General features: G+C 34.5%; 1 pseudogene across 1 annotated transcript; it reads right to left on the minus strand.

Annotated features, from left to right (window-relative positions):
• Nucleotides 1-241: 241 nt before the first annotated feature.
• Nucleotides 242-20,714, minus strand: LOC111315822 (stromal processing peptidase, chloroplastic-like; annotated as a pseudogene). The gene is made up of 23 exons (XR_016330564.1): nt 20,542-20,714; nt 18,213-18,305; nt 17,583-17,773; nt 17,118-17,161; nt 16,801-16,938; nt 11,230-11,418; nt 10,833-11,131; nt 10,093-10,194; nt 9,266-9,397; nt 8,781-9,005; nt 6,581-6,784; nt 6,281-6,466; nt 5,608-5,757; nt 5,067-5,204; nt 4,645-4,872; nt 4,400-4,552; nt 4,111-4,237; nt 2,729-2,849; nt 2,314-2,434; nt 2,128-2,208; nt 1,876-1,977; nt 1,591-1,741; nt 242-948 (listed from the first exon to the last, which is right to left on the minus strand). The product of XR_016330564.1 is annotated as a stromal processing peptidase, chloroplastic-like (transcript).
• Between the last annotated feature and the right edge of the window lie 780 nt (nt 20,715-21,494).

A 21,494-nucleotide genomic window follows, 5' to 3' on the forward strand; every position in this document is an offset into this window, starting at 1 on the left:
GCTCAGCCTAGTTGATTCTCACCGCCATAATAGATATGAGCAGAAATGATTCGTACAACTTGGTCTAAACCATATTTTTGAAATCCTACATCAGGCTATTAACGTTCTTATGAACAGAAATAAATTGACCTAAGAATCCAATTTAACTCGCTTAACTCTGAAAAGTTGCGTATAATCAACAATAACGAGACAAAGTAGCGTATAACAACATCCCATAAATAAGCAAATTGGTGGAACTCGCATCTATGACCGAAACCGTAACTCAGTATGTAGTACACGAGTCAATGTTGTACAAGTGGAAATCCACCCCATATAATCATATAATTATGTACTTGTAGAAAACGGCAATGTGAAAGGGGGTTTCAGTGCAAAATGAGCTTTAAAATATGGCAAATCAAATTTATTCAATTTACATTTAAAAATAGGGTTGAAAAGGAGGACGAGGAGCACCTATTAATTAGGCTTAATTCATCCAAAATTGCCATCTCTATACCATGCACTGAATAGAATCTATCAAATTCCCAATTAATACAAGTCTATCGGCATCAAGATCATGTATTGCCATGAATCTGGCTTTTCAACAGAATGTATTTAGTGTGACATTGACATGGCATCTCCATGATTGCTTCGTGTGCTACGACTTTGTTGCTTTTCCCTTCAAATAATCCTGAAAGTTTCCACCATACTACAAGCTGGTAAATTAAGAAATAAGTCTGAACTGGATACCTATTCAGAGAAAAAGAAAGGGAACGCTGAACGACAATAAGGAGTTGGGAGATATTTCCTTGTGTGTTTTAAACCAATCTTCTGCTTAGCACCTTATCACCAACACAACAGCAAATGGCATCAAAGAGATTCACGTTGTTGGCCTTGTCATAATAGATAAACCACGCCCTACAGGAATAACTCCCTGAAAGCCTTCATTTGATTCTTCCTCTTCTAAGGAAGCTGCACAGAAGTTTATGAAAATGGAGAAAAAACCTCTTCTAAGAAACCAAGATTAAGAAATAGTTCTTATCCTAAAATAATTAAGGATTCATTTGATTGATGCTTTTACTGTTTGCTTTTTGCTCTTCTTGTAAAAATTAATAAATAAAATAAAATAAAATAATAACGAGAAAATATCAGACAAGTAACAAAAAGTAAAAAGCTAACAGAGCCTAAAGGTTAGAACTTAACATTTTGGGTAAAATTAACTTAAAATTTTGTGATAACATAATGTTTTTTAAAGCAAAATTTATATATTTTTAAGAAATTGTAGGGCTTATTGTTTATACTTTTATTAAAAACTAATCAAATTATATACAGTAAATATACATCTATATAATATATTTTTATATTATTGTATTCCCGTTCCTGTCCTAACTTTTTAAATCCTGTCGTATCACCATGTCCATATCATCTCACACCCATCTCTCACGTACATCCGTATCTGTGATTCCTAGGATCCAACTTTGCATCTAATCAAGTTTCCAGAAACTAGTTGATTGGCTAAGAAATTGACTGCTGTTTTCAGATTTATCAGGTTCACTAAAAGGGCAGCTAAACATTCCTAATATAATGCTGAAGAACATTGAGGTATGCCTTCACCCATAGTACCTTCACCGGCATGAACCCCTGCAATCCCAATACACGAGTATGAAGAATCCTCATCCACCTTCAGCTGGTCGTAAGCAAGGTAGATGTCTTCAATAGAAGCAGCCTCATATAGAAAAGTAAGCTCTTTGACACAAGATATGCCCTGAATTCCAAATAAAGAAAATAGGGAATTTATTACCATGAGACTAGTAATAAGAAATTAAACATATAAGTAGAAGTGACAAATGAGAATATAATAACATAATGTAAAGACTGCACTATCTGATTTCATTTCACCTTTCTTGGAACAGAAGAAGCTTGTAAGTGAGCCAACAACCCAAGCCAATAGGCATTTGACTTAATTTCTGCTTCATGTCTCATTATAAGAGTCCGCTTTGCCTGTAGATTTAAGGATTGCATTTATAAACTTCAACAATTGAAAACTAGCTTATGTAAATTCTTCTTTTTTCACCTGAACCACATACTTTCACAACAATTTCTAATTACATGGTAACATATGAATAACATAATAGTTGTATAAGAACTAACCCTCTCCGGTTCCCATCAGGCAATCTTGTTGATATGCAAACCTCTAAGAACGTTCTTGCAAGCGTCAACAGCTTTATATACCTGGAAGTTAATGAGCCAAAATTTTGGTAAAGTGGTCAAAAAGACAAATAATGATAAGAACCACAACAACAAAAGAATGCAGATGTATCTGGATTGACCCCCCACCTTGCTTGGAGTTGATGTTACAGATATCACATACCATCCAAGCTTAAGTCGATCAAAGAGGTTCAATTCAAATGATACATCATATGTTAATCCAAGAGAATCCCAGACTGTTGTAAAAAGCCTCAAGTACGGGAGAATTTCCATTAGGTAATTGCCAAAAACATGTATGGATTTGGAAAGGATACTCCAAAGGGGGGTAAAAACATTAAAACTTGAAAGATAAACAAAATTTTAACTAATAGTTGCAGGTGGAATAAACCTAACACTCCTGATAGCAATTTCAAAGTTCAGGACTTCTGTCATCTAACAGTGAAACAAGGTACAAGTTGCTGAAACAACCAAGAAATGAACTCTTTGCAGCCACTAACAAATGCACTTCGGAACAATTATACTTCACTTGCTCAAGAAGAATTACCTAGAATTTATAACCTCAGCCAGCAGCCCCATTGTTATGCCAAAGAAAAGTGGATGACCACAAAGCTTTCTTTGCAGATTCTTCTGAACATCTTTTCCCTCCTCAGAATGGGGTTGTGCATCTGCAAAGCAGTTGACCAGCCATAAGATAAGAAAAGAACATTTGTTTAAATTTCAAGGAAAATACACCTCATTTTACATAAATATCCCAGAAAAGTTGTTTGAGAATATATATCATATATCATTGTTTTTGTTTAAAAATTATTTGAAATTATTTAACTCCTGTTATGCTAGATAAACAGACCCATAAGCTCATACAATAAACGAGCAAAATTTTGGCTCACAGGGAAACCAATAACACGGGAGATAAGAGGAAGGGAAAGATAAAGCTACTCTTAAAGGCAAACTGAAAGATAGACTAAAGGGCTATGCTCAAGCTGCTAGAAAATGGAATTGCTCCTATCGCAAAATATGCAAGATTGCAATGCCATGAATCAAAAGCACCACTGACCCGCATGATTCTCAAAGCCTAAGCTCAAGTGTTAGTAGTGATTAACTAGAATCGTTACATACATGGATCTGACCATTCAAATTCATACCCAATATGGTATGGGCTCTCACATGAGATATCATCACGACCACACATCACAATCACGATCAATGCCCACTCTACAGGAACCAAGAACCAAGTTCATACCAGTACAGTGCAAGAGCCCACATTTACCAGCAGAAGGATTGTTACAACTTTAATGATCAGGGTCTAAGGAACAACCTTTTCAGGCATATGTGGCCCTCAAAAGCTTAAATCAAGTTGTTACTACTAACTGACTATAGGCCTCATATAAGTCTCATTATTCACATTCATATTCGATGATGGGGGTATCACAATCCCATCAACTCAAATCTTTGATGCCCTCACCAAGACCACACATCACAATTACAATCAAGCTCCACACCACATAAACAAGATCTTACCATCGCAGTGTGAGAGCCCAAACCTAACTGGTACATGCTCTAACACCAACCTATCGCCCCAAGCTCAACCACCACTGATCTAGCAACTTGTAAAGTCTAAACCATGTTACCTTCCAAAGAAAGAGCTCAAGTTGTTAGTGGTGATTGACTAGATATATGGGCCTCATAATTACATTCATATCCAATGTACAGAGGCTATCACAATTCATACATCCTACATTTTCCTCCACTCAACAGAAAGCTTGATCACATAGCTTTGAAGTTAAAAACTCTTCAAACCTTTAAACTATTCATATATTAGTAATTAAGATAGAACATAATGCGACCTTGCACTCACTAGTAGCCAAGGAGCTAAAGACTTGAGATGGAAAAATAAAATCCAGTTCTACAAATCATTGGGGAACTCACCATCAGCAATTGGAATATCAGCAACTGACTCCAATAGGTCTTTTCCATCAACTGTAAAACCCCAACGGTTTGGTGCAGGGCCTGCAATATACACACATGCCCTTTCATCGGTGTCCTTCAAGATTACCTATTTGAAAGAAAATAAACATATTAGGTTGAAGAAAAAAATATCCAGGACTTCTAGGAAGTAACCAAACAGGCTAAATGGGTAAATGCACAGATGACTTGCAGAAATTTGTTTCCAACATATTGCAAATAGAGGTAACTATAACTTGAGCAATGGTCTCACTTGTTGAAACTGCAAATCATATGGAGAAGGTCGAAACAAGATTGGACTAAATCCATGCTTTCTCTCAGAGTCTCTCGACGCTCTAACTGTTCCCAGATAATCAAGAATACAAGACTCGATCTCCTCTTCTGAGAAGTCCCCTACAATACTTACCTGAACAATGAAGACAAACAGCTTCAGATTAAAAATAATTCTCATGTTGAATATCAGCTTCGGTAAGAAGATTTGAGGATGAAAATATTTACCTCCATATTATCACCTACAACCTGATTCATCGGAGCATCTTTTACAGATTTAAGTGTTAAATTTTGCAATGATTTAGGAATAGGTTCAACAAAGCGCTCATCACCATTCATCATAGCTAACATGAGTTTATGAGCAGTTGAGCGTTCCAAACTCTTTGGAATGGAACAGTAGTAGAACAAATACAATTGTCTAGCTCTATCAAATGCATCATCAAGCCAGACACTATGCTGCAAATCAGAAGCCATCATCGTTTAATTACAAAACAGTAATTACCATAAGATTAGAATTTTATGATGAATTTATGTATTCCACAAAAGCGATTACTCTTTGCCAGCATTAATATTCTTCGTACCCTTAGATAACTTGTAAATAAAAAGGAATGATCCAACATATATAGATATAATTATCAACATGGTGATACCTCAAGCACCATATGAAGTAACTGGAAAGCAGCATGCATCCCATTGTCTCTCAAAGTAAAACGGAACTCCATCGAAATGAATTCCTCTGTGGACTCCAAGGAGCAATTTATCAGGTGATTCATGAAAAAAAGTTCTACCTGGGGAATCACATCAAAATGCACGAGATAAATAATGGGCAGGACCAACGAGCTGAAAATTTTCAATGAGATTATAACAGCATGACAATAGTAGCAATCAGAACGGATCAAAAGTTCAATTTTAATGAGTCACTATTGACAGAGCTGAGAGATTAGAGCATATGATCATCACAAAAGGAATATGGTAATAGGTAGTTTTCCTCAATTTTTTGTTAGTAAAAGAAACAAAACATTTCATAGTTAATCATCATTGCATTTACATCTTTTTTTTTTTCCCTGTCAACCACTATTTAAAACAGTTGAATTAAACCCAAAGAAAGGCACTAAGCCAGGAAAACAACCATTTTAACAGTTTTTCAAAAATTGTTTATTTAAGATGTGATAAGAACAAGAAAAAGTTGACCTGTTCCCTTGAAAAGTTGCCAACTCGACCACCCTCACTGAGAGTTCAGACACCTACAACGGCAGCTTCTTTTGAATCAGAAGTTTCAGCAGCCCATCCTCCACCAACTATGAGCTGCATTACACCTCCCCGGGCTTCATTTTTTGAAATCTAAACAAAGATAAAGATTTAATATGGATATATCTATAAACAATCCCCTGTGAGAAGAAAACATGTGGAATTGACCAGACACATTGTTTGTTTTAAATATGATTAATACATCCATAATCAGTGTAATCTGATACCAAATATCATCAGCCAATCAAATAGTACCTACTTGAGGTAGTCGCGCAAAGATACATATCCTGAATTTGAGATTTGTAAATAAAGGTCGTCTAAATTTAACAGTCCAAAAATCTAGCTGTCTTGACAATAAATTAGTATCAAGGAAAAAAAGAAAATTCACGGAATACCCAAGGATAAGAAATCTCTACAAGTAAATTCAAAACGCACAAACAATGTGCACACAGTAAGCAAAAATTGGAGATCTACTTGGTTGACCAGGACCTAATCTTCTGGAAATAAGTACTACATGAAATGCAAAATACTCAAGTCCAATCATTTCAAATAGTAGTACTAAACAACAAATAACCATTATTCCTTTTTAATTGGTCAAAAAGCAACTAAAAGAAACAAATGCAAAGCATAACTTATAATTTACAGGAATTACATTAGATAAATGGAGTTATGTAATCCCTGTTTCCTTGTCTTGCACTTTTGTGACATTTATTCCAGGACTAAGAGGAACAAAAGAAGGCCTCCGTTGCATCCTTAACTCTTACAACTGCAGTGAAGATATTAATTCTTTTGGCACCTCAAGCTGCAGAAAAGAAAAGACATTTAGGAGTAACATTCCTTGAATATACAACTTCTGCAAAAATAATCTAAGCAAACGAAGTTGAAAGTGGCACTTAAAAAAAATACAGAAGAAGGCCTCAGGCTCAGCTTCAATGGGTTATTCCAATCCTGACTTTATAGCAGCTGTGATCTCGCTTGAGGTTATCTTAAATTCAGTTTCACCAATGCCATCAACATGAACGTTCTTTGGAACACATGCAACAACTGCTGCCGGAAGGGGTGCAGTAGGTTTTCCAAAATCGGAGAAAAATTCTAATACCTGTGCACCAATAGAGTTGACCTACACCACAAAACAGTAAAAAATGTAAGGAATTTCTTTTTTTTTTTTTAAATGTGAAATTGTGATAAAAAGTGCCATGAAAATAGCAAAATCACTTGTTTCAGACAACTTCTTAATGAAGGTTACACTAGAAAGCACGGATATAAATACGTAGGACTAGTACGACACGATACGGACACAACAACACAATAATTTTTAAAAAATGAGGACACAAATATGTCAGGACACGACAATGAAAAAAATTTTTTTTACATAAAAAAATTTAATGTAAACAGAAATATTAATTCTTTTCGTTAATATATAATCAAATTCTTCACAAAATTCTCTTATCACTACACAAAATATCTAATTTATACATTAATTATTTACATAGGATTTAAGTTATAAGTGTTTATGGGTTGGGCCTAATTTGAGCAAATCTATGCTTAATATTAATAGTTTATATGTTTGTTTAAATTTAATTTAATTAAATTAAAAAAATAAATCTCATGCTTATTTATTAAATTTAATTTATATTATCAACTATTTTTTAAAAAAATTTATTTTTAGAAAAGTAAAATATAAAAATAAAACTTCACATATATACTTATATAATTATTAAATTTTAATTATATTTTATTCAAGCAAACCTCAATCTTTAATTCTTTTATTCAAAGCTAAACTTAAAATTTAAATAAATTTAAAAATAAGTCTAAACTCATTTAATGAGTTATAATTTTTCATCCAAATCATTTTAAAATTTAAACGAATCTTTAAATTTAAACAGATTATTCAACCCATGAACAGATCTAATTTACATAATATTAATATATTTTTTTATATAATAGTTATATTTTTAAAATTAAAAATTTTATTATTTATTTATATAATAAATATTGATGGACACAGTCACATGCAACCTTTCTTTATTTGACCAAATTTTAATTAACCTCTCTAATAATTCAAGAGTAACGACGCCCGACATACCAAGCTCAAAAAATAACAAAGCCCGAGTTACTCACAAAAATTAAAATACTAATTCAACTATCAGATTTTTCCTTTCCACAAAAGCTGGTAAAGTCCCTTCTTGAAAAAGTGCCCTTCCCCACCTTTTTCTTTCTCTTTTTTCTATCTTTTTTTTTTTTTTTCTTTCCACTCCTTTCTTCTTTTTCCATCTCTGTTTCTTTCTCCCACCCCCACCCAGTTCTCGGTCACTGGCTACTGTTTGCCGCTGCTCACTTACATCGAAAATTTCTTCAAAAATCACCAAAAAAAATTCCTCACACTCTTCTCGTTCTTCCTATCCAGCTAGATTTTTCAAAAAAATAACCAGAAAAAAACTAGATCTACTAAAAAAGGCTCGCAGCCTCCATCCATTTTTCACCATTTCTCTTCTCTAACCCATGCCCAAACATGTCTTGACCATGTCTGGACTGTGTCCAACGTGAATTTTTTTGCCATGTCCTAGCGTGTCTCGTACGTATTCCTACATGTCGACGGCGTGTCCCTGTTCGACACTGGTACAAGAGGAATGGCACCACGTCCGTGCTTCATAGAGGTTACACCAGTCTACATGCACCAGTATTACATGGAAAACCCACATCTATAAACCAACTAGATATTTCTTTCCCGAGATTGAATAAAATCTTCACACCATATCATTTTTTGGGAAAATGAAAGGAACAATGACATTTAAAGCTATATTCCCTCAAATCATAGCAACTAGCTCTGTCATGGTATGCAGGAGACACAAGTTCAGGGCATTACAGGCAATGATAACTGAAAGCCATGGTGTAAGAGTGTCATATATGGCCAAGATGTATAATTTTCAAAAAGACAGAAAGCAAAATTATGTGCTTGACTGTTAGCAAAATATCCGATCACCAGACTTAAACCATCATTAGTTTCACCGCCCAAGCTCATACACTAAACTATATAGTGCAGATAAACCTTATGAAAACAGAAAGCATGAAGAACAGTCCATTGCCAGAGGCTAAAATCATTACGGTGAACTTGCTTCATCAAGAGTAAATGTTCCACCAACAGCCATCAAACTCTCAGGTCCTTGTCTCTGATCCATAACTGTGTGGCCCAGTGCATCGCTTTCCATAATAAAATCCAAATTGTCAACTGATGACACATTGTCAATCATTGCCACTACCTGTTCACTATCTTTTAACAGTGCATTCATGTAGCGAGTCAATTCACCCTTAGTGACACCAAATTCCTTGAGCCTTCGAACCTGTGACCAACAAAATATAGTAGGATTTAAAGCCATTTGATGTGAATCTATCAAAACAATAATCTATCATCACCCTATAAATAACAAAAAAAGAAGGAAAAGTTGAAGGTAACAAGAGGATAATATTGCATTATTTATCTCATATTTACTCCAGGAAGAACATCACAATAATTGCCCCATCACATCATTCACCAATTAAGCAATCAGTTAAAATCAACAGAAGAAAATAGAAGACCATGAATGACAAAAAAAATACAAACCTCTTGAACAGCAACCTTAATTGCACTCTGCCAATTCTTGGGCTCTGCTGTGACTGTAAGAGTAGTAACAGTGCATCCTTCCCTCCCTGAATCACTATGGTCCAACTCAACTGAAGTAAACGGTGATTTGAACTCTGGCAACTTCCATAAATTAGCCAAAATATTCAAAAACAATTTTTATGTTGTTCTTGCTGAGACTTTGAAGTGGGAAGGGTGGGGGTGGCAATAAATAAAACGGGCGATTCAACTTTAATGTTATATTGCTTTAGGAGGTGAACTTAAATTCAGCTGCTAATGATCCACTCAAAATGGCTTGCAAAAGAAGATAACAGAAACAAAAGGTTGAAATTCTAGAAAAAGTGCAGTAAATAGAGTATGAATAGATTTATAAAGCAAGTTAACTTGATCCCATTTCTGAAAAAAAATTAACTGTAATTTGCCACACCGTTTAACCTCCTAGTAAACCATTCCACCCCGTATGTACCTAATACTTCCCTTATAACCCCCATCACTTAATAAGAGCCCGTTTTGACATTACAATTGGAATTACAGTTGATTGAAATTGTAAACACAATACCAAACAAAATAAAAATTGAGATGAAAATCCCAACTGTGGTGAATTTGTTCTCAATCGCAAAAGCAGGTAGGTAATTGCAATTGCATGCCGGATTGGGACTGAACAAATCTTTACTTGGGCAACTTTAAGGTAACATGATAAGAGTAATTTCAGAATTAATCAGTTATATCATGGTATTTACAAAATAAGGGAAGTTATCTGGGTAATAAGAGCTGAAAGGGGTGAAAAGGAACTTGGGCAATCAGCACACCTTGTATCTTGTATTAATCCGAAAATGCAAGGCAGACAAAAATATTCTTTTCATCAGAACATTTCTCAGGTCTCCAAAAGTTCGAACCTTGTTCACAGGAATCTGCAGGAAGATTCACAACATAATATCTGAGACAAATGCCAGGCACTAGGTCTAGTTGTTAAGAGTGTCAATGGGAACAGATAACAATACAATTTAATAAAGGAGAAGTTGGACTATCATATATAAATGAAGTAATGAACAACGCACCAGGAGAACACCGTACAACTACAATTGAATTAGGAAAATGGTTTTTCTTGGGAATAGTATGAGATAATGAGAGCTTGGATGTCAGTGTAACTAAATTCTACATGAACTGAAAAGCAAAGCATCTAAAATTTTGGTTAGTTTAATCATTTGATCTAGAAAGCATAAACTGCCTATTTCCTGCTTACATATAGACATGCAGTATAATGCTCAACTTAATTACATGCCAAATCATATGTTTGCAACCAGTAAGTGCGCATTGATAAAGCAATCACGCTCCTAATTAAAATAAAATCAAAGCTGCAGAGCAGGGACTCCAATTAAACTAAAATTGAGCAAAACGACAAGAAATTTTTAGCCCAGTCTTAGTACAGCAGCACATGGACATGTGTTCCTATGAAAATATTTTGACAACAAGAAGAAGTAGACTGTGAACATTTTAACTGCAAAAAAACAGACAAAAACTTTCGCAAAACAAGCATAATTTTTCAAACCTTGCAGAAAATGTTAATTGAAAAATTCTGAAGCAAGTCATGCTGAAATATTTGTGGGGGCTTCATGTCTGTATTATGTCCAGGGAGAGACCAATTATGCTTTACAGGAGGACGACCAGCAAGACTTTCGTTTTTAATAATCTTAGATTGATCTGCAGAATTAGATGGTCTTTCATGAGATAAACTTCCAGCAAATCTAGCTGAGAGCTTGGAACTAGAAAATTAGCCATGGCACGAAATGCACTAGAAGTAGGAGGTGAGGCCACCTCATTTTCGGGGCCGATTTGTTCAAAAACAGCCTGCATAGAATCAATCAAAAGATTGCAGTCAAGAACCACGATTCTGCTTCTCAGGAAAACAGACACAAGTAATAATAACTAAACAACTTGTGCCATACTTCAATCTGGTAAATTGTCTTTAGGATATTATCAATGTCCCCCACAATGTACAAAGTCGCATTAGCAGGGAAATACCACCGTTCATGAAATTTTCTTATTTTATCTGAATCCCACTTCTTGATCTGCTCTTCAAATCCATTTGGAAATCTTTTGCTCAGCTTGTTTTCAGAATGCAAATGTTGTAATAACTGTTAAGAAAATGGGTCTAACCCTATGTAAGTGGTTTCGGACCAAGTAAAGGCCATGAGCCTTGATATTTCATTTTATACAAAGCCTTAGCTACTTAATAAAAAAGAGGTGGAGTTGTTTTAAGGGGGTGTCGAAAATCAAGTAGAGAAAGAAGAAAAGCCAGAAAAAGGAGAAGGGAGAGTTGGTTGAACGGAAGTCGATCCGTGGTCCGATTGAGTTGGAACCTTGTCAGGAGGTTTATGATTCAAAGTTTTACATTCTGAACGGTGAAGATCGGGTTTGAAGCTCTCTAGGAACAAATTCAGGGTGTATTTGTTGAGTCACTTATTTGGTGAGATTTCTCCAATTGTTTCTCTAGTTGTTGATTAGCTCTAGTTTTAGCTAGAGAAGAACTTTGTATACCTATTATTTGATAGTAAAGATTTTTCTGGTGGTCTGTGATTTTTTTCCTCTACACTGGAGGGTTTTCCACGTAAATCTTGGTGTGTGCTTTATTTTTCATGCGTTTTTAATTATTGATTGTTGTCTATTGTTTTTATATTATTGTGATTATTGCTTCAGACGTAACAAGTGGTATCAGAGCGACGGTTACTTTGAGACATCAATATAGAAGCAACCCAGAATAGAAGTAAATTTTGTTTAAGATCATGGAGGGTGATACAGGTTCCATGATAAAATTGATAGCATCGAATTATTCAATTTGGAAGCCTATGATGGAGGATCACCTATACTGCAAAGATTTGTATGAACCGGTATTGGGTGATTCGATTAAACTAGCAGATATGAAAGATGAAAGCTAGAAGAAACTAGGTAAAAAGACGCTGGCTACAATCAGAAAATGGGTTGATATCAGCGTGTTCCATCATGTAGCACAGGAGTCAGATGCTCACATTGTTTGAAAAAAATTAACAGCATTGTATGAGAGAAAAAAAGGTATAAATAAAGTTATACTTGTTAAAAAGCTTGCAACTTTACAGTACAGGGATGGATGATCTGTTACAGAGTATTTGAGTGATTTTCAAGATATATTTAATCGGATGACTACAATGGAGCTTAAGATGAATGATGAAATAAAGGCGTTATTTCTTTTAGGTTCATTGCCAGACAGCTGGAATACTCTAGTTGTGACTATTTTTAATTCAGCTCCTGATTATAAGGTGACATTGAAGATGGTAAAGGGCAATATGCTTAATGAAAAAGCAAGAAAAAAAGATATAGACCCTGGGAATCAAGCTCTGGTCACATAAAATAGGGGTAAAAATATTGACAGAGGTCAGGATTCAAAAGGTTATGGTAAGTCTAAACATAGATCCAAGTCTAGAGGTAAAGTGAAGTGTTTCTATTGTGGTAAGACAGGTCATATAAAACGAAACTGTAAAATCTTGAAGCAAGAGTTTAGATGATGGCAATGTTACAGTAGTGAATTCAGATAGTGATTCAGTTACTTTGATTTATACAAATGGTGATTGTAATCATGTTAGTGATCTCGACATTGAGTGGATAGTTGACACAGGAGTGACATATCATTGTGTTTCTAAGAGAGAATTGTTTACAACTTACAAAGCAGGAGACTTTGGCTGTACCAAAATGGGAAACAAGAATGTGTCACAGATTGTTGAGATTAGTGATATTATTGTACAAACTAGTACAGGCTGCATGTTCACTTTAAGGATGTCAGACACATTCCAAATATGAGAATGAACTTACTTACTATTAATGTCCTTGATAAAGAGGGATATGAAAGCCAACAAAAGAATGGACAGTAAAAGATTCTCAAAGGATCTATGGTAGTTGTAAGGGAAAAACTATGCTGCACAATGTATAAGATATGGATGCAATTGAACGGTAACCAGGTAAATGTCATTGAAAATGATACTTCAGCAAACTTGTGGCACAGGAGGCTGGCACACATGAGTGAAAAGGGGTTACAAGTTTTGACAAGGCAATCTCTTATTCTCTTGGTCAAAGGTATGTTTCTCGATTCATATAATTATTGTTTGTTTAGTAAGCATCATAGAGTTTCTTTTCGTAAAAGTTCTCAGAGAAAAGAAAATAAATTGGAATTAATTTATTTTTATATATGTGGTCCCATTGAGGTTGAGTCATTAGGTGGTAGCAAATATTTTATTACTTTTATTGATGATGCTTCACATAAGACTTGGGTGTATATGTCAAAAAATAAAAGTCAGATACTGCAGTATTTTTAAAAATTTTATGTCATGGTTGAAAGGATGACAGGATTACCCTTCAAGTATATTCGAACTGATAATGGTGAAGAATACACATCTAAAGGCTTTGAAGAGTATTATTCAAAGCATGGGATCAGGCATGAGATGACAGAACCTGAAACACCGCAACATAATGGTATAGCTAAAAGAATGAATCGCACCATTGTGAAAAAAGTCAAATGTATGTTGAAGATGATAAAATTACCAAAGCCATTCTGGGGTGAAGCAGTCAACACAGCTTGTTATTTACTTAATAGGTCACCATCAGTTCCTTTGGGCTTTGACATTTCAGAAAGAGTGTGGACAGGAAAAGATACTTTATACTCTCACTTGAAAGTTTTTGGGTGTAAAACATTCATGCATGTGCCGAAAGAGCAGAGATCAAAACTTGACAATAAAGCCACACAGTGTATGTTTGTAGGATATGGTGATGAGAAATTTGACTATAGGGTATGGGATCTAGTGAAGAGAAAGACAGTCAGAAGTAGAGATGTGATCTTTCATGAAAAAAATCATAGCAGATCTTAAAAAAAATAAAAAGACTACACGGGTTACTATTGAGTATGATGTTTCAATACCGACAGGGATTTCACAAGAAAGAGCCACAGATGATAAAAATAAGTAAGAAATAAAACTTGAAGATATGAATGAGCTAACCACAGTTAGTGATGAGCCAGATGTAATTAGTTTTGAGTAGGGAGAGCAACCCTCTCTACCTGAGAGTGTTGAGCAGAGGGAGCTACCTTCGACATCAAGTGATGTAGAGTTTCAGCTTAAGAGATCTACTAGAGAGCGCATGTCATCTACTAGGTATCCAAGTTCAGATTTTATTTTAGTTACCAGTGAAGGAGAGCCAGAAAGCTTCCAAAATGTGCAGGCTACTTTGGATATAGAGCACTGGTTAAAAGTAATGAAAAAAGAGATGGAGTCATTACAAAAAATGGTACTTATGATCTTATTAAACTTCCAAAAAGAAAGATACCATTAAAGAATAAATGGGTGTTCAAGTTGAAAAAGGATGGTGACAAACTAGTGAGGTACAAAGCTCGATTGGTAGTAAAAGATTTTTCTCAAAAATCAAGCATCGATTTTGATGAAATTTTTGCTCCAGTTGTAAAGATGAGTTCTATTCGAGTGGTACTAGGATTAGCAGCTAGTTTGAATCTTGAACTTGAGCAACTTGATGTTAAAACTATATTTTTACATGATGATTTGCAAGAGGACATTTATATGAATCAGCTTGAGAGTTTTGAAGTGAAAGGGAAAGAGCACTTAGTTTGCAAATTGAAGAAAAGCTTGTATGACTTGAAACAAGCTCCGCGACAGTGGTATAAGAAGTTTGATTCTTTTATGATGAGTCATAGCTATAAAAAAATAGCAGCGAATTTTTGTGTGTATGTTAAATAATTCCCTAATGGTAACTTCATTATCCTATTATTATATATTGATGATATGTTGATTGTAGGATAAGATGTTAGTATGGTTTACAGGTTGAAAGAACAATTGTCTAAGTCTTTTGATATGAAGGATTTAGGTCCAGCAAAGCAGATTCTTGGTATAGACATTATCCGGGATAGAAGAGCTGAAAAGCTATAGTTGTCACAAAAAAACTATGTTGAACGAGTGCTTGGTAGATTCAACATGCAATATGCTAAATCAGTTAGCTATTCACTTGCCAACCATTTTTATCTAAGTAAGAAATCTTGCCCAGTGTCTAAGGAGAAGCAACTAGCTATATCTAGTATTTCTTATTCTTCTGTAGTCGACTCTTTAATGTATCTTATGGTTTATACAAGGTCTGACATTGCTCATGCAGTTGGTGTAGTGAGCAGATTTTTTTCTAATTCGGGAAAGATTCATTGGGAAGCAATGAAATGGATTTTTAGATATTTGAGGGGTACATAAAAAATGTGCTTGACTTATGAAGTTTCATAATCAGTTCTAGAAAGGTTTACTAATGCTGACATGACAGACGATCTTGATGGTAGGAAATCTACTTCAAGATATTTGTTCATTTTTATAGGAGGAGCTGTATCTTGGCAATCTAAGTTGTAGATGTGTGTTGCTTTATCAACTACAAAGGCTGAGTATATTGCAACAATCGAAGCATGTAAAGAAATGCTTTGGATGAAACGTTTTCTTTTTAAATTAGGGTTGAATAAAAAAGAGTATGTGATATTTTATGATAGCTAGAGTACTTTAGATTTGAGTAAGAATGCCATGTACCATGCTAGAACAAAGCACATTGATGTTAGATATCATTGGTTACATTCAGTGATTGAAGAACAGCGGATGCTGTTGAAGAAAGTCTATACTGATAAGAATGTAGCAGATATGTTGACTAAGATATTTTTTCGAAAAAAGCTTGAGCTTTGCAGTAACTTGGTTGGAATGACTTTTCCGGCTAAAGTAAGTTTCAAATGAAACTGCTATGATGATGAATCTCCTCTTAATAAGGTTGGAGGGGGAGATTGTTAGAAAAATGAGGTCTAGCCTCATATAAGTGATTTTGGACCAAATAAAGGCTATGGGCCTTGATCTTTCATTTTACACAGAGCCCTAGCTACTTAATAAAAAAAAAGTGAGGTTATTTTAAGGGGGTGTCGAAAACCAAGTAGAGAAAGAAGAAAAACTAAAAAAAGTAGAAAGAAAAAGAAAAAGGGAGAGTTAGTTGAACGGAAGTCGATCCGTGGTCCGATTGAGTTAGAACCTTATCAGGAGGTTTATGATTCAAAGTTCTACATTCTGAATGGTAAAGATCGGGTTTGAAGCTCTCTAGGAACAAATCCATTGTGTATTTGTTGAGTTACTTATTTGGTGAGATTTCTCCAATTATTTCTCTAGTTATTGATTAGCTCTAGTTTTAGCTAGAGAAGAACTTTGTATACCTATTATTTGATAGTAAAGATTTTTCTAGTGATCCGTGGTCTTTTTCCTCTATACTGAAGTATTTTTCACGTGAATATTGGTGTATGTTTTATTTTTTCTATATTTTTTATTATTGATTGTTGTCTATTACTTCTGTATTATTGTGATTATTGCTTCAAGCGTAACAATAACTGCATTCAAAAGCAAGGAATAATGCTAGATATAGAATTTTATGCAAATATGGAATAATAAGTAGCTAAACCATAGAACCACCATAATTAGCACCTGACAGTCCACACGATAATCAATCGTATTCATCATCTGTAGTTTTGAAAGTATTGCACGTTTCTCTTTTTCAACCCTAGAAGAAAGGAATTTTGGATGAAAAGCTATCTGTATGCATGAAATAGGAAAGATAATCAGCTATGTTTTTATTGTGATTAACAAACTCTTTTAAGGATGGGTAGGAGGTGGGAAATGGGAAGGTAGAAAAAAAAATCCACTCCAGCTGCAATCACATAAGCACTAAGTCCAGGCCCAATTATCTTCCAGAAAATGATTTTGATGTAGTTCAGTTCATACCTCAATCAATGTAGCCGAACAAGTGGAAGTAAATCTTCATCAAAATCTTGGTAAAAAAAAGCCACTCACCATCAAATATATAAGAAACATATGGTAGGTGTAAACTAAGTCCTTCAACCAACACTCAGTTTGAAAATATCAATAGATAGCTCTTCCATTAATCATTTTACATATTTTTAGACAAATGCAGAAAGGTAAAATAGCTATGTTAAAGAAAACATTATACCTGTTTAACTTCTTCTGTTGGCCCATGCCAAATTTATAGAATAGAGAAAAGAAAACCAGAAGTTAGAAATATATATACCAAGATAAAGCACATGACAAAGGCTAAAATACATATATATATATATATATATACAAAGAGTGTCAAATTACAAAAACTTAAATCCCAGAGGCAAGCAAACAAGCAAAGACAATACAATTGAATCAAAAAGCCAATGTTGATGAGAAAATGCATAGAAAAGAAAAAAGACAAACCTTGATACAAGTTGGTGAATGGATATGAAAAACTGTATGATGGAAATCAGTGTAAGCATTTGAACGAGCCCTAGTACCAAGAAGTTTCTCACGTTACTTGCTTCCAAGTAGCGTAAAATGCTCAATCATATGTGCAATTCCTTGCTCATCATATTTCTCATCAATCGATCCCATATGAACCTCCGTATGTGCTTCCAACCTAAAGTTGTTTTAAAATATTATTATGTAAATAAAAGAGAGAGAATATCGTCTCATCTGCATAAAGCATGTGTATTGATGATAAATTCCACTTTAGTATGTCATTATTCGAAAATCAAATTTAAAGTTTTTGGATACTTAAACACATGCCAAGAACCATGCTTTTAACATCATAAAAACCATTAACAAGTAAAAAAAAAATGATTTTAAAACTCAAGATTATTATGAATTGTTATTACAATCTGTCTATGCCTAATAAGAAAAGATAGCTCAAAAATTATGCTCATCATATTCAATCATTTTAACACCAAAGAAAAAAGGAAAAATAAACATTCTTTCATGCACTTCGAAATACTAACCCAGATGGGGTATATGTTCATCTCAAAATTTTTTTATATCCTTAAAAACATGTGGTTATCAATATTGAGAGGGTATTATGCCTGTTTAGTGGAATTTGATTTAGCAAAATAAGGTAGCGAAGGCCATTTTTCAATTGTCCTCAATGCAACTTTGGATAGGAAGGAAGTTCAATAGATCATCAAATTAATTTCTAACATTCTTAGTGTGAGGCAAATCGATTGCATATTTTGTCGAAGGTCGATGTTGTAGGGGGAAGTCGATTTTAGATGATGACTAGCTTTAAGCCACAATCTAACTTGATGATTGTTCGATCTCGTGTGTGTTCTGGATTGAGTGAATAATCAATTTAAAAGTTATCGATGTGATAATTATCTTGGGTGTTCAAGATTATTGCTGAAATTCATCTGACTGTGGTGAAACTTATATTTTCTTTCAAAAATTTAGACTTAAACTTTTATTTTGGACCTTAAAAGTGAACCGACCTTTATGTTTATCCCTAACGACTATCCAATTTAGATGGCCCGCCCTGGGGTTCATCCCGTTAGGCTGATCTAATAGCATTAAATGAAGAGAAAGGTGGTTAGAACGATAAGCAAAAAGATGAAAAAGACATCTATCTGCTTGTGCTCTGACACTGGCATGGATTATGTCATCCATCTGGCATATAACACAACTATACAAAGGCCTGGTAAGGCTTCAATATTTCACATTTTGCTTTCTTTGCTTTTAATTAGACTTAAACTTTTCGATCTCAACAGCTTTTTAGTCTTTAAAATTTTTTTTACACCCATTTCGATACGTATTTCGAACCATGTCTTCTAATATGAGTTCTAGAGAGGTTAAGAATTATAAGGTAAAGCTAAAGGGAGGTTAGTAAGAGCAACAGGACGACGACCTGATCTCCCTATTATTAAGGGCTACAATTATGCCAAGACAACTTATTGGTTCAACCCAATGCTCTAGGAAGGGCAGTGACGTAATGAAAAAAATGCTCGGGTAAGAAGTGAGCAAGTTTTGAGCATGGAAGAGCTGTGTGCTTAGATCGATTTCAAACTTCAAAATCCATATGCTTTTTCCATCTTTCAAGTCAGTCTATCTTCTATGGCCGATCTTTCATCCTCTTTTATTGTTCCCTCTTCTAGAGTTCAATCTTTTCCACTTCCTACCACTTTTACTCTCCTTTCTCATTCAATTTTTTTGGACATCTTGTCCTCTCTTGAGGGGTCTCTACCTTGTTTTTCTTTCTTCAAGATTGAGCTACTTTCATCCACTGCTCTTTCTCAGGATCCGTCTCCCACCCAATAGTCAGATTCTTCTGACGAGAAAGGTTCTGAAGAGGAACAAAAAAAGAGAGTACCTCAATTAAAAAAAGTGATTGTAAGGGAGAAAGTCTTATAGAGTAGGACAAACTCATAGAAGTCTTTGTATATATTTCGTGTGACCTCGACATGATCTTCAAGGATGTGATGAGGAAGCTAAAGGGCAAAGTAAATGTCAAAGATTATCTTAACATATGTTTGGCTCATTACGTTCAAGCTTTAGGTACCACTTTCTTTTTTTTTAAAAAAAAGGTATAGTATAATAATATCAAACTCTTTAGATCGGGTCATTGATAGACTAGAGCCACATATACTCTATATATATTAGGATTCATTCGTGGCTGGCCTAAGGTTTCCACTTCATCTTTTATTTATTTCAATTTTTAATTCTTATAATTTGACCATTACTCAGCTTATCCCAAATTCTATTCGGTATATAGTCGCTTTTATTATTCTTTGTTGACAACTAAATATTCTCCATTCTCTCCCTCTATTCAAAAAGTTTTTTTCTTTTAAAAAAAATTCTAGTGATAGTAGGTGTTTTTATCTCACAACTCAGTTAAATAAAAAACTTCTCGTTAATTGTTCGAGCTTAATAAAGAATTAAAAACTGCTCTTTCTATGCCTTAAAAACAAAAAGCTAATAAAGATGGTGAGCCTAAAGTTAAAGATTAAAAAATAAAAAGCACACCTAATTCCTTTTATCAATGCACTAGTAGCCCTCTTCATACCCAATCTATTAGATCAAGATAAAATTTTAGATTTTACACGTAGGGTGAGCTTGTCATAGATGTTCACAAGTTGACATCTTCAAAAATAATAAATAAGATAAAGTATTAGGGTAGATTTGAGGTAATTTCATAGGGTTTTGTTTTAAGTTAATTTTTTATCTAACTGTTAGCTCAGTTTTGTAGATATGACTAAAGTTGATGAGAACTTTGATGTCTTACTGTACTAACATGCCCTATGGCCTAAAAGGGAAAAAAAGATCTAACTCAGGACCTTGTCCTATAAGAGAGACAAGGTGATTAGCACCTTTATGTCTCACACTTTTTCAAGTTAAAAGTCAAAAGCTAGGGCAGGTCGAGACCTATCCTCCACATTGACATCGATACCACTCTTTTCAACCAAAAGGCCATGAATAGAGATCTTGTCCTCTGCTACTGAGAACTTTAAAGCCAGCGTGCTGAAGCCTAGCCCTGAGAGAACATCTGTAGGATTGGAGTTTGTTCTAATGGATGACCCCTTATCTAACCTCGACATTACCAAAAGATTTTGCAAGATCGCAATTTGTTTTCTTAGTGAGTATCTTTTTATTTCAACTCAATTTCTTGTTATTGTTATTTTTTTATTTTTTTAAAACCTAAGGTTTCTCCATACAGTCTAAAAGAAGTTTTCACCTTAACTTGTAGAGAATAGCAATCAGGCCCTCTATCATGCTTATCTTACTATAAGGCATATGCTGAGAGTTGAAAAAGATATGGCTGCCCTTACTGAGGAGTACAAGAAAAGCTTAGAGGCATTGAGCATTGTTAGATCAAGCCTCAGCATGTCCCATAAAAAAGAGGTTAAGCTAAAGAGAAAGGTAGATGAGGTGACAGTGAAGTTAAAGGCCGTCTCGGTAGATAAAACTTCAATCGAATCGATGAAAGAACAGGCTAAGCTGAAACTTAATGATGCTCAAGTCAAAATTGCAAGGCTGAGGTCCAAGCTGAAGGCTCAAGAAAAAAAAAAGGAAAAGTTAAAAATGAAAGCTATGGAGGAGTACAAAACCTTCGATAAATGTCTCCGAGTGAAAATGGAATTTTTTAGAAAAAACATTATTAGTGCCTTTCAGTTGGTCAAAGATGAGGTACAATTCAAATCTTTCTCTCTCAACCTCAACCTCTCTGATATTAATATTAACAATATTAGATCGAGTTTTTATCAAAATTAGCCCGAGAAAGATGAAGAAAAGGAAAAAAAGAATGAAGATGAGGCCCTTAAAGATAAGCTGGAAGTAGCCATAAGAGACAGAGAAATGAAGGTCATCGAAGCTGAATT

This window comes from Durio zibethinus, chromosome 20 (genome assembly GCF_047325235.1).
Source record: "Durio zibethinus cultivar Kanyao isolate XHJ-2024 chromosome 20, ASM4732523v1, whole genome shotgun sequence".
In the NCBI taxonomy this organism is placed as follows: Eukaryota; Viridiplantae; Streptophyta; class Magnoliopsida; order Malvales; family Malvaceae; genus Durio; species Durio zibethinus.